This window comes from Mirounga leonina, unplaced genomic scaffold (assembly GCF_011800145.1).
Source record: "Mirounga leonina isolate KUSES-001 unplaced genomic scaffold, KU_Mleo_1.0 Mir_168, whole genome shotgun sequence".
In the NCBI taxonomy this organism is placed as follows: Eukaryota; Metazoa; Chordata; class Mammalia; order Carnivora; family Phocidae; genus Mirounga; species Mirounga leonina.
Window position 1 is genome coordinate 27,870,588 of NW_023270426.1, and position 14,349 is coordinate 27,884,936.

The 14,349-nt window shown below is 37.4% G+C and overlaps 1 long non-coding RNA gene across 1 annotated transcript in view; it reads right to left on the reverse strand.

Annotated features, from left to right (window-relative positions):
• Positions 1-5,905, reverse strand: part of LOC118016770 — a 39,465-nt gene extending 33,560 nt beyond the window's left edge. Inside the window, exon 1 of the long non-coding RNA XR_004680904.1 lies at positions 5,824-5,905. This is a non-coding gene — a long non-coding RNA (uncharacterized LOC118016770). The remainder of the gene's footprint in view (positions 1-5,823) is intronic.
• Positions 5,906-14,349: the final 8,444 nt, after the last annotated feature.

Below are 14,349 nucleotides of genomic sequence, written 5' to 3' on the forward strand. Positions count from 1 at the left end.
CGGTAAACTTACTGAATGCGCCAGCGAATACTGGAGTGAGGAGAAATACCATGGGAGCAGGTGCTTCTGATACCTCCATATAAAATTTAGTTTCCTAGCATATCAGTTATATCTATACTTGAGAATTTGTGCCGGAAGCTGGGAAATGTTAAAAAGCCAAAACAAGAGCTAGACTTTGCTCAATTATCAGAGGCTGTCTGACACTCTAAGGGAAAATGCATTCCTGGCATAATAGGATAGCAAAGAAAGCAAAGTCCTGACTTGGAATCAGTAGGAACTTGGCCTCCAGTTTTAGCATAACACAGTTCACTGGGGACACCTGGAAAGCACCATATGAAATTTCATGGCAGTACTCATTTCTTTTCTAAGTTTACATAATAGTTCTAGAATATCAAAACAGGATACTGATACTATAATATACCCAGAGGAATACAAAAAGTGGTATGACAATAGAGAGCAACATGTAAGTAAACTGCAAGCCTAGAGGTGCACTCTCAGACCGTAAGGGTCATCTGTTTCTTAACATATGCTCACTCCTGCTCTCTGTCTCTGGCTGTCTCTCTGTCTCAAAATTCTCATGGCTCGGCTTCCTGATTTGGCTCACTTACAGAAAATACCTCACCTGATAGAATCGGATATTTTTCTTCTCACCATGGGAGGCCTAGGTGAATGAGCACAACCAAAGACCCTGATGTCCCTGTAAGAGGGTTAGCTCGGTGCATGGTGGAGCGGTGGGTGAGAGCGTGACTTGCTAATATGTTCTGTGACTGTAAGTTTAATCATAGTTAACACTTTGTAGAATCTGACCATATGTTAAGCATATGGTTCCATACCTTTTTAAATTATCTCATTTTATTTTCAAAATAATATTTTAAAGTAGGTATTGTTGCAATCCCCATTTTAAGGTTGAGTAAAATGAAATTCGGAGAAATGTTCGGTATCATTCAGGCAGTGAGTGGTAGGGCCCAAATGATGCCTACATTGTTGTCTCTGGGGCTCATAATGTTGAGATGTGTTCCGGTACCACGGATCCCAGGGCATCATATCACAATGCTATAGTAATGGAACTTAATAAAGCCTTTATTACATATCTGGCTCTGTTCAAGATTCTCCATATAATTCAACTCCTTTACTGCTCACAATAACCTATCAGGTAAGTTCTTCTTTTCCTCCTCCTTTTTTTTTTTTTTTTTTAAGATTTTATTTATTTATTTGACAGAGAGAGACACAGCGAGAGAGGGAATTCAAGCAGGGGGAGAGGGAGAAGGAGAAGCAGGCTTCCTGCCGAGCAGGGAACCCGATGCGGGGCTCGATCCCAGGACCCCGGGATCATGACCTGAGCCGAAGGCAGACGCTCAACCACTGAGCCACCCAGGAGTCCCTCCTCCTCCTCCTCCTTGTTATTACGTTCATTTTGTAAATTGAAAAGATCATGTCCAGGAGTAGTTGAATAGCTTGCCCAAGCCCTCTCATCTGGTGTTACTGGTGGAGGCTTTCAACCCACAGAGTCTGGATCCAGAATTCATGCTCTTAAAGCATTATGCTGTGTACTGACCGTATACTGTGACAGTATAGAGGCTATGGTGTTTTTCTGTCTTTTGACTCCAAAGTCTCATGACTGTTGATTTGGAAGGAAAACCCCTCATGACTGAACTCTGTGCAGGGTGCATATCGTCAGCCAGTACCAGGAGAACGCAAGCCAAAATAGTTCATCTTCTCCGGTGAGAGCCCTGCAGTCTGAACTGACCTGATGCTTAATGGTTCCAGGACACAGCTATTTGACTCAGAGACCCCTTTTAGAAAAGCCCAAAGTTTGGACCTCATTTCCTATGGGACTATTAGGGAGGGAAGGAGGGTCTATTGGTTGATATTAGTTGTGCATGTGTTTGTCTCTTTCCTGTCTCCCCTTCTGGCATGTAAATTTCATCAGAGAGGTACCTAGTCCGGCTTATTTAGTTTTGCATGCACAGTTTCTGATCCTAGAAAACTAGTAAGCATTTAATAGATATGTGTCCGAAAAATTAAATGAATTCGTGTGTAAAGGATTTCCAGGAAGTAGTGGTAAAGTGTAAATAGCATGAAAATTTTGGAGTCAGACACAACCGAGTTTGGATCTTGGTTTTCCCATTCTATAGTAACGTGACTGGAATCAGACAGAAGCAAGTTCTGTCCTGGCTTCCCATTTTATAGTAACGTAACCTTGGTCAACACATATAACCTTCAGAGCCTCAATTTCTTCATATGGGAAAAGGAGAATAAACATTCTTACCTCAAGGGGTTATGATTGTGATGAGTTCATGAAAGTGAAGTCCTTAGTAAAAGATCTTACTAATAATAAATATTAGATCCCCTTTGTTCCCTTTTCATTCCTCATCTGTAGTTGCTTTTAGTGGTAACTGTAGTATTAGCACATACCAAAAGCATCAAAAGACTCTTGTTTTCTTCATTTGGGAATCCTTAACTTTTCTTTTTTAACAAATTGGAATCTATATGGTAAACCTTCTGCTTTAGGATATGCAATGATAGGCAAAGATATTTTTGTTATTTCAGTGATTATGTAAGAGCCACAGCACAGGATTCAGAGTGTGATTTCACCTCTGTCTAAAGCACACGTATGTGTTTCTATGGTAAAATTCCAGAAATAGACAAAATGTTAAAAGTGGTACTTGTAGTGGTAGGATTATGGATTATTTTCTCTTCTTTCATTTTTCAAAAGTTGGTCCTATTTTTTACATCTTCCACAACGAACATGGTATTTTATAGACAAAAATATTGTGCTTCAAGTTACATGGCTTGGCTAGTACAGCAGAGGGAAAAGTCTTCTACATATGGTTGGGACTTTATTTTTCAACTAAATTCAGAGGGAAAATGAGGAAGATCTCATATAGGACAGAAATAATTTTCTTTATGCCTCCAGATGTCCTTTTCTAAAAAGATTAGAGATAAAGAAGCTGGAAATTCTGTCCAAAAGTAGCATAAAAAGATCTAATAGAGCTTTTCACTCATGTACAACTGCTGGAGGAAGGTAGAAGATGAATGTTCCTTTACTTGAGATGCTGGTATCCACCAGAGGTTAACACAATCTGATAAAAAGTGGTTGTAGCCAATGTGGGGTACAGACACAGTTAACTCTCAGTTCAGATATACTCATCCTCTGAAATAGATGTGCATCTAGAATGATTGGTAGGGGCACCTGGGTGGCTCAGTTGGTAAAGCATCTGCCTTTGGCTCAGGTCCTGATCCCAGGGTCCTGGGATAGAGTCCCCCAAGTAGGGCTCCCTGCTCAGTGGGGAGTCTGCTTCTCCGTCTCCCTCTGCCCCTCCCCCTGCTCGTGCTCACTCTCTCTCTCTCTCTGTCCCTCCCTCTCATGAGCGCTCTCTCTCAAATAAATAAAATGTTAAAAAAACAAACAAACTGGGGGGCTCCTGGGTTACTCAGATGGTTAAGCGTCTGCCTTCGGCTCAGGTCAGGACAAGCCCCGCATTGGGCTCCCTGCTTGGCGGGGAGCCTGCTTCTCCCTCTCCCTCTACTATTCCCCCCTGCTTGTGCTCTCTTGCTCTCTCTATCAAATAAATAAATAAAATCTTTTTTAAAACAATTGGTAGGCATCCTACTTCTATGAATTGAATTGTTGAGGGAGCTACTATGTCGATTCATTCTGTTCAGAATCCTTATAAAAGATAATTAGCTCCTCCTCTTCCACTCCAATTTCTCTTAATAAACGTTTTTTGGGAACTCATTCAGTGAAATAGAAAAAAAAAACATTTGTGTATTATTAACCATTGTATACCAGCATTTTTTAAAAAAAGATTTTATTTGACAGAGAGCTAGAGAGCACAAGCAGGGGGAACGGCAGGCAGAGGGAGAAGGAAAAGCAGGCTCCCCACCAAGCAGGGAGCCCGATGAGGGGCTCAATCCCAGGACCCCGGGATCATGACCTGAGCCGAAGGCAGACGCTTAACCATCTGAGCCACCCAGGCACCCCGTATACCAGCATTTTTAATATTGATTCATATTCCATTGAAAGGGTGTCTCAAAATTTGTTTAACCAATTTCTAATTGCTCAATGTTTAGGTTGTTGCTGGTGCTTGCTGTTATTTATAACATTTTACATCATGGGTAGTTACGGATTTGAATACATCCATAGGTTATAGATTTCTAAAGGATATGTTTCTGTGACTCTAGGTAACATAATGCAGAATGGCTTCACAGAAATATTTTACTGCTTATACCACCAACATAAGATAATTTGCATTTCTGACTAATTTTGGCTGTTATTACAACGTGCCAGTTTGATAGTTGAAAGTGGTCTCTTAAGTTGAGAGAATTTCCATTTCTTGACTTACTAATGTGATTGAAAAATTTTCCCTCAAAACCTTACACACTAATGCTTTGCCTTTTGATTCTTGAAGTGGATCATAGTATGAACATGGGAGGCAAAATTGCTTGGGTTTGAATTTAAATTATTTCATTTATTAGCCAAGTAACCTTGGGCAAGTTACTTAGATTCTCAATGCCTCATAAAATGGTGGTAATAATGGCACCTATTCCAGAAGATTGATGTGAAGATTAAATATGTTAAAATATGTAATATTCTTGGAGCATTTCCTAAGTGCTTAGAAAATGGAAAGTATTCGATAAATATTAAATTATTGTGTGTGTTACCCATTTGGTGTCTTTCTCTGGGAGCTACTCTTTAAGAGGACCATTGATAAGCTGCACAGAATACAAAGGAGAGTATCCAGGATGACATGAGATTTAGAAAACACATTCCATGAAGAGTAGATAAAGGCTCCTGATGGTGTCTTGACTAGTGAGGACTTAGAGTAATACAGAAGTATGAGGGATATTGTCAGATACATGAAGAACTTTATGCAGAAGCAGGTGTAGATAACCTCTCCATGATTCCACCAGACAGAGCTAGGACAAATACATGTAACCAGTAAGAAGATTTCACAAGAGTTCTCTAGTCATGTAAGTATGTAGACTTTTTTTTTTTTTTTTTTCCTGCCCAGTACCCATTTCCCCTCCTTCTGAGAATAAAAGCTCCCTGAGTTATCTCTGAGACTAGCTCTTCCTAACTAAATCCAGGTGGTTTGGATGGGATAAACTCTCCTCATCCACCTTCAAGGTGGGCACTTGACTAGGGCCAACTAATTAAATTACTTTATCCTCCTCAACCCTGCCAGTAGGACAGGAATAGAAACATGGCACAGATCAGTCCAGTGAAATTCAAGTGATGAATTTTGCTGAAGCTTTGCATCTGAGGTGGGTAGAGTGCAAGATTGGAACTACTGACAACCATCTTGCCAACATGATAAAAGATCCTGCCAGAGAGTGAATCTAATACAGAGAAAGCCCTGCTTCTGATTATGTGGTTTGAACCCCTGGATTCAGCTTTACATGAATGCCACACAAAGAAGTGTCCCAGTTAGGTCAGTGGTCGAAATTGGATATCTGTCACTTGAAACTTAAGGAATCCTGTCTAAGTTAGTGATAAGCAAATTCTTGATCATTTTAGATGGTCACACCTAAGGATGTTTGAGACCACTTTGTTAGTATTGTTAGCAGTAACTCATGCTTTAGATAGGGGATAAAACTAGACCTCTAAGCTTACTTCCTCCATTAAAATTCTATGAGACCCTTTTTCATTACTCAGCTAAATGCAGGATGAGTAACAGTTGCCCATGATTTATATTTGAAAATATGTCAGCATATGTCTGGTCATTTTAGTCAGGGTGGGTGTGCTGAATATCTTCCATTTCCACTCTAGATATTCCCTCTGCCCTCATCTACCGTGCTCTGTCCTTTGGAAAGACTCACCTATGTAGATGACATCAGTGGGTTCTCTTTCCCTCTGGCTGATGCCAAGAGCTGGTAAGAGACTGGAGGCCTGAAGGATATGGTGCAGGTATTCATTTCTCTGGGTTCATCCCTGCGACATCACCATGACTTGACTGCTTCCTTTAACCAAAGCTATAGTGCTTTCTACAGAGCTCTTTATTTCCAGATTCTGGGAACTGCTCACTTACACTTTAGGAATGATAATAATGTAATACTTTGTGGTTTCCCAATACCCTGCCTGTGTATGACTCTCCTTAGATTACCCAATTTGTGTGTACCATCTGTTTCTAGGATTCCAAGTGATGCGGAGATGTGTATTTTTACACTCTTGCTGGTTGTCTAAGGCTATAGCGTTCAAAGATTCAACCCTTGGATTTTGGCTCAAGAAATCTAACCACATTTCAAATAATATCTCTGAACTGATAGGCCTGGAAGAAGCCATTTCAATCCAGGTAGAAGTTGTTGGTAACCCAGTGAAACACATCATAGTAAAACTGATTAACAAAAATAGTAAATAATCAGGCAAAAGAGTCAATATTGGAAACTTACTAAATACGTATTTCTTAGGCTTTGTTTTTCCTGCATGCTGAGCTTACATGATGTTCTTCTCAGTGTTCATGTAGAAATCTTAGGGTCATGGGAATCATGCATGTAAGATAAAGAGCACTAGTCTCTGGATAATTGTTGAACATTTTATATTTTTTGGAACTAGTCTACATGTTAGCTTAAAGTATGGCCTCAGACACCACAATATCCTGGGTTTGATTCCTCAATCAACTTCTAATGAGCTCTATGCCCTTGAGAAATAACTTCTCTAACCTATTTCCTCATTAGTAAAATAAAGGTGATAACAGTATTCATTATGCATTGGATATAAAGAATTTAGTTAAGAGTAAGTGCTCAATTAAATGCTATCTGTTATGAGTTTCATTGTGACTACTCTGGTATTTTCTCCATGAATAGGCATCATTTTACCATCCATATCTAAGGCTCATAAACTCAAAATTCTGTGGGGTTTGAGTAAGTTTGGGTGGGCATAAGGAGCCATGTTGCCCTCTTAATCCTTTTTACAGTCCTACTTTTGATAGAGAAAGATATTTCTCTACTCTGAGAAAAACAGCCTTGTAAGCTTAGTGACAAATCCAAGTGACTCTGAGTTAGTTTCTTAGGGAGTATGGCAGCCACTTTACAGTTTCTGTTGCTTGTTGCCTTATAGAAATATAGGCCAAATACTGCTAAGCTTTTTTAAAGAGAAAAACTGCTTGATTTTGGAAGAGAACTAGTTTGAGTGGTTTGTGAAGCTTCTTAGTTTTTCTTATTAAGATAATTTTTTAAAGAGCAGTTGTAGTTTCACAGAAGTGAAGGGGAGGGACAGACATTTCCCATATACCTCCTGCTACCCCACATAGCTGTCCCGTTATCAACATTACCCACCAGAGTGGTTTATTTGTTACAGTTGATGAACCCACTTTTACAAATCCTAATCACCTATAGTTGACTGTAGTTGACCTTATAGCTCAATCTTGATGTTGCACACGCTATTGTTTTAGACAAATTTATAATGACATTCATCATGGTATTTTCACTGCCCTAGGTATACTCTGTGCTCTCTATTCATTCCTCCATTCACCCCTAATGGCAGTCACTAATATTTTTTACTAACAGCATAGTTTTGCCTTTCTCAGAAAGTTACGTAATTGGAACCATACAGTATGTAGCCTTTTCAGATGGGTTTCTTTCACTTAGTATTATACATTCAAGGTTCCTCCATGTCTTTTCATGGCTTGGTAGCTCAGTTCTTTTTAGCACTGAATAATATTCCATTGTCTGGGTGCGCTACAGTTTCTTACCCATTCACCTCCTGATGGACCTCTTGATTGCTTCCAAATTTTGGCAGTTATGAATAAAGCTTCTATAAACATCATATTCCAGTTTTTGTGGGGACTTAAGTTTTCAAATCCTTTGGGTCAATACCAAGGAGTACAATTCTGGGTCATATGGTAAGATTGTTGTTAGTTTTGTAAGAAGACATAAAATTGTCTATTAAATTAGCTGTACCATTTTGCACTCATTACTACCAGCAATGAATGAGCATTCCTGCAGCTCCACATCCTCACTAGCATTTGGTTTTGTCAGTGTTCTGTTTTTTGGCCATTCTAGTAGGTGTGTAGTGATATCTCCTCGCTAAAGTAGTGCTGGGGGCAAAGAAGGGGAGTTAGGAATATGATATCCTCGAAGCTCTTCAACAACATCTCGTTGTTTGTATTTCCATGATGATCCATGATGTGGAGCATCTTTCATATACTCATTTGCTATCTGTGTATCTTTTTTGGTAAGATGTTTGTTCAGGTTTTTATCCCATTTTTAAATCAAGTTGTTTATTGGGTTTTAAGAGTTCCTTGTATATATTGGATAACAGCCCTTTATCAGAAATGTCTTTTGCAAATATTTTTTTCCCCAGTCTGACTTGTCTTCTCATTCTTGACATTGTCTTTCACAGAGCAAAGTTTTTAATTTTAATGAAGTCCAGTTTCTCAATTATTTCTTCCATGGACTGTGGCTTTGCTGTTGTATCTAAAAAGTCATTGTCCTATAAAGTTCATTGCCAATGGACAGGTTTTCTCTTACTCTATCATCTAGGATTTTTATGGTTTATAGTTTTAGGTCTGGGATTCATTTTGAGTTAATTTTTGTGAAGGATGTAAGGTCTGTATCTAGATTGAGTTTTTTTTGTTTTGTTTTGTATGTGGATGTCCAGTTTTAGCATCATTTGATAAAAAGAACTTCTTTACTACATTTTAATGTCTTTGTTTCTCCATTAAAGATCAGTTGCCTATATTTTTGTAGGTCTATTTCTGGGCTCTGCGTTCTTTTCCATTGTCCAATTTGGTTTTTCTCTTTGAATATTTGTTGGCTGTTTAGGGTCTTTTGTCTTTCATTTAAACTTTGGAATCAATTTGTCAATATCCACAAAATAACTTCATGAATTTTTTGCTGTTGTTGTTAAAGATTTTATTTATTTGACAGAGAGACACAGCAAGAGAGAGAACACAAGCAGGGGGAGTGGGAGAGGGAGAAGCAGGCTTCCTGCTAAGCAGGAAGCCTGATGTGGGGCTCGATCCCAGGACCCTGGGATCATGACCTGAGCCGAAGGCAGACGCTCAATGATTGAGCCACCCAGGCACCCCAACTTTGTGAAGTTTTGATTAGTATTTGGTTGAAACCATAGATCAAATTGGGAGGAACTGACATCTTGGCAATATTGAGTCTTCCTCTCCATGAACATGGAATTTCTCTCCATTTATTTAGTTCTTCATTAATTTTATTCATCAGTTTTACAGTTCTTCATATAGATCTTCTACAGATTTTGTTACGTTTATACCCAAGCATTTCATTTTGTTGGAAGCTAATGTAAATGGCATTGTTTTTAATTTTAAATTCAATTGTTCATTGCTGGTATATTGCAGAGTGATTAACTTGTATATAATCATGTATCCTGTAACCCTGCTGTAATCACTTACTCGTTTCATGAGGTTGTTGTTGTTGTTGTTGTTAATTCTTTGAGATTTTTCTAAATACACGATCCTGTCACCAGCAAACAAAGACAGTTTTATTCCTTTGCAATCTGTATGGCTTTTATAACCTTTTTTTTATCTTACTGCATTAGCTAGAACTTAAAGTACAATTAATAAAATGGGTGGTGTGAGATAAGGTACATCTTGGCCTTGTTACCTGATCTTAGTGGGAAAAACCTCTCAATTTGAAAATGATGGTTCAATATTTTAAAAGACAATATCAGGAAAACAAAATACTTCTGCCCACTAGTTTGAGAGCATAGGGTACTAATGGGAGTTCTGACCTAGAAGATTAAAATCACTTGCTGTAATTAGTTAACAGAAGCAGGAGAGTCAATGGTTAATTCAGCTTACACATAATTGAATTGTCTTCTCTCATGAAATTCAGAAAAAGACAGTACTTGAGAAATTAGTGATGAACTAGATGGAGTTTCTCTTTCCTGACCCACCTCCCTTCTATCTCCAAGTTTTATTTCCCTGATCCCAGTAATGACAAATAAAGAAGATAAGTCTAGCAATGAACAGATCCTTAATGTAACACCCATGTCCTATTGCCAAAGAAACTAAGAAGGGGAAATAAAGACTCTGTACCTTAAGTTTTTCCTTATCTCTTAGCTCTCACAGTTAAACCACACTACTAAAGGGGGAAACAACAAACAAACAGAAAACAACAAATCTTGGCCTGACCTCCTTTCTATGTTGCTTTTCTACTTGCCTGTGGGCTTCATTAAATGTGCAGGAAACAAGCTGGTCTACAGAAGCTTGTAGCTAGGAAGCCAGAAAGCAGTATTTAAAATAGGCACCCTCATTCTACATAGTCAGTCCTTGCTAAAGTAGTGCTGGGGGGAAGAAGGGGAGTTAGGAATATGATATCCCTGAAGCTCTTCAACATTCCAAAGAGGAGAGAAAATGACCCAGTAGTGTGGTCTTGTGGTTAGTGGAAAGATGGAGTGCAATCTGATTCTGAGTTCTTTTGGAGGGATTTAATTGTTTCAGTGCCCTTCACAGCTCTAATCTTTCTGCATATTCTCCTTGTTTTCTGCTCTCACTTTCCCCTAGATTCTTTAATTCATTTAATGACTCTACTCTCTCATTCATTGTTTTTATTAAATATTATGTCCTAAATACTGTGTTGTGCACTAGGAATACTGTAAAAACTAAGAAACTATAAGAGGAGATGAGATTTTAAACAACTGCCACAATATCACTTTGACAATCCCTATGGGAATGGGAGTGAGCTAGAGAATGATGATAGTGAACTACCTTTATTCTTCTCCTTCTCCATATATATATATATGTGTGTATATATATAGATATAGTATATATCTATATATATATGGTTTTCTACTACTTTGCACTTCAGAACCCATCTTACAAATACTTCTTAAATATGTCCTATTTAAGTCTGGAGTGAAATTATCTGAGTTTTCACATTCACTAGCCGCATAACTTTGAGGACATTACTTAACTTTTTGTGCCTCAGTTTGTTTACAGTTTACAACAATTTGAGACAACCACAACAGGGCGTAAAATGAGCTTGGCAAATACTTGGCTCATGGTTAGTACTCATTACACTACTTGCTATTAATAGTGTACTATATATAGTTTCTTACATTATTTATTTTCTAATGACTTAAGTATATAGATCAGAGTGAGCAAAAGACTCTAAAACCAAAAGACTTAGACTGTATGGAGGATTGAGATAATAAGTATAATTGCAAATATAACAAAAAACCAAAAGTGTATGTAAGAATGGGAGTTAAGGTTTAAGTTTTTAAAAATAGCTATAATGTTGGAGTGCTAACTTAATGTGATTTCCTTGTTAATTTAATTACTACTGATAATGAATCACACCCCAGGTTTTTATAAAAAGATCTATGTAATTGCTTAAAATTTATACTTGATTTAGCCAGTATTAACAACCAGTTCTAAAATGTTGAATGTATGAGAGAGGATGCTATTGGGTACAAGTGACAGAAATTGAACATGAATGAGGTTGATGTAGGTTTGTTTAGGGAACTGATATCAAGTATAAGTAGGACTCAGTCAACATGATTCCCTCTCTTTGCTCTGCTGATCTCTGCATATTAGCTTTTTAATCTCTTCTACTCGGAGTATATGTTCTCTACACAGGAGCGGCCATGACTTCATGTTTCTGTCTGTTTAAGGACAATTTTCCCAATTCTGGCTTGATTTTGAAAAATCTGGGCAAAACGTTTGATGGACTTGGTTTAGATAATTGGAGCAGTAAGTGTGATGAGAGAAAAAGAATATACTGTGATCCCATCATTTGAAGATACCTGGAACCTTGGGTTTAAATGTATTATCAAAAGTAACCAAAGGGAATGGGGTGGCCGCACAGGACTGGGAAATGGTGTCAAAGAGTCAGCCATCTCAATCTGTGTCTGCTTCGTGAGAGCTAGAAAACAGTTAATAATCTTTCCTTACATGTATTTTTCATAGAATAGGATAACTATTAGATTTATCCTAAAGATATTTAAGCTATAGCGAATCTTTAAAATTTTTACTCTAAATTCATTTTTTTTTTTAGTGCATTACATTGGACTTCACCTTTTCTCAAACATACATCCTAAAATATCTCATTAGTCCATTGAAATCTATCCAGGAAATTCTACCAACTTCAAAAGGATTCATAAATATTACCAACATTTTAATGTGTGTATTTTATTGCTAAGACCCTGCAAGAGAGAAAAGAAAATACTATGTTACTGACTTTTATAATTTCATATATAAAATGTGTACAGAAGTGTTCTTTAAATGGGATAGGGGTAAAACCCAGCCTCCTGTGTGTCATGTAGTACAATGTTGGTGTCTGTATATTTTTTTCTTCTGCACTCTTTCTTCTGATGAAGGCTTAGAGCATTTATAATTCAGGTTGCATGCAAAGCTGTAGTCACCGGAATACGTGTTTCACTTTGGTTTTTACACTGTGCAATAGTTATGGCATGAAAATGAGGATTCCTAGACACTGACAACTCAAAAGTATTTTTTTTCTTCATGAAGAGCTTTTTCACATTTCCTCATCCCAAATCTCACAACTCAAACACTTGCTCTCTTAATTGGAAAATGGAAAAGTTCCAATTTATTTCAAGACTTATTTTCTAAAGATATAATAGTCATAAAAATTCATGCAGGTTAGATGCATATTTTTCAAACATTTAGGGCATAACTACCTGATATGCACGTGATGAAAATTAAGTTGTTTGATGATATGTTTCTATATTCCAATGCTGCAAGAAATATTTGGCTGATGAGAGGCTATCTATCTTAAAACAAATTATGATTCTACTTTACAGCCAGCTTTTACCATCATCTTTGAACTGTGAGGATGAGGCATTTAAATTTCAATTAATAATCAAGAATTTTATGTCTCCAATGAAATGCTTCCCTTGGAGAGAATTCATTGAGTAGCGACTGTAAGTGGAACGCTGCACTGGTAGAATAAGATTGAATGCAGAATAACTCTATTACCCTACCATCATTATCATTGTGAGACCAATAGCAGATTTAGACTACTGTAACAAATGTCTCCACAGAAAATACAGTTGAACTGCAATTTTTATCAGTATAATTTTAGATTTTACTAATTTTCTAACTAACCTGAGAAATAGAGCAAGTGGCTTTTCTGAAGTGACATATGAGGTTCACCTAGTTGAATCCCAGACTGTGTGTTTCCAGTCTTCCCCGTAACCTATGCCTTATGTCAATGGAAGAATGGTATTTAATGTTAGGGAAGACTTAAAAATAACCCTCTTTCCCTCTTTTTTTTTTCTTTTCACTGTGAGGTAGTATGGCTTGTTGATTGAAAGCAGATGTGTTCAAGGATCTATTTTTGATCTTGGAATTCAGCTAGAAGTTGTATTTTCCTTTGGTTGTGCTCAATATTTGCATTTAAAATATGTGTTACATGTTGTGAAAATACTCATAAATTTTTGGGAAAAATTCCCAGACCTATTTACACAAACATAAAACAAACTACCTTGCTCACTAAAAAAACCCAAAAAAACAAAAACAAAAATAAAAACCCTAAAATGGAATATTCTGCCAGGATAATCAACTCTTGATTATAATTAAATATTAAAGTATTTCTGGGCTTGGAATGAGTTTAGATTTTCTTTTTTCTCTTGGTGTGCATTTTGAACTAATTGTTAAGCTGATTGATTCATGTACTTTGGGAGAGAAAAAATGACATTTGAAATTAACATTATAGAGTATCAATTAGGTAAAAATAACTAGATTACAAAATTCTTCAGGGCAAAGAATAAGTAATACATCTTTTTAACTTCTGTCAGAACCATTAGTACTTAGTGTCTTGCTCATGATGGATATTCAGATAATGTGTTGTAAATGAATGAATGTGAATGTCTAAAAGCAACATATTAATAAAGGAAACAGAGCTATTTTGAATATTGACTTAAAATAAGAGCTCAGGAGAGTGTGTTACCTGCATACAGCCACAAAAAAAGAAGGAAATCCTGCTATTTACAACAACGTAGATGAATCTGGAAGACATTATCTAAGTGAAATAAGCCAGTTACAGAAGGGCAAGTAGTGTATGATTCCACTTACATGAGGTATCTAAACAAACTCATAGAATTAGAGAGTAGGATGGAGGCTGCTAGGGATTGGAAGAATGAGGAAATGGGAAGTTAATTTTTAATGGGTATCAGTTTCAGTTAAGTAAGGTAAGTTCTAGAGATTTGTTGTGCAACACAGTGCCTAAAGTTAACAAATAGTATTGAGCACTTAAAAATTTAAGGTTGATTGGGCGCCTGGATGGCTCAGTTGGTTGGGCAACTGCCTTCGGCTCTGGTCATGATCCTGGAGTCCCTGGATTGAGTTCCGCATCGGGCTCCCTGCTCGGCGGGGAGTCTGCTTCTCCCTCTGACCCTAACCCCTCTCATGTGCT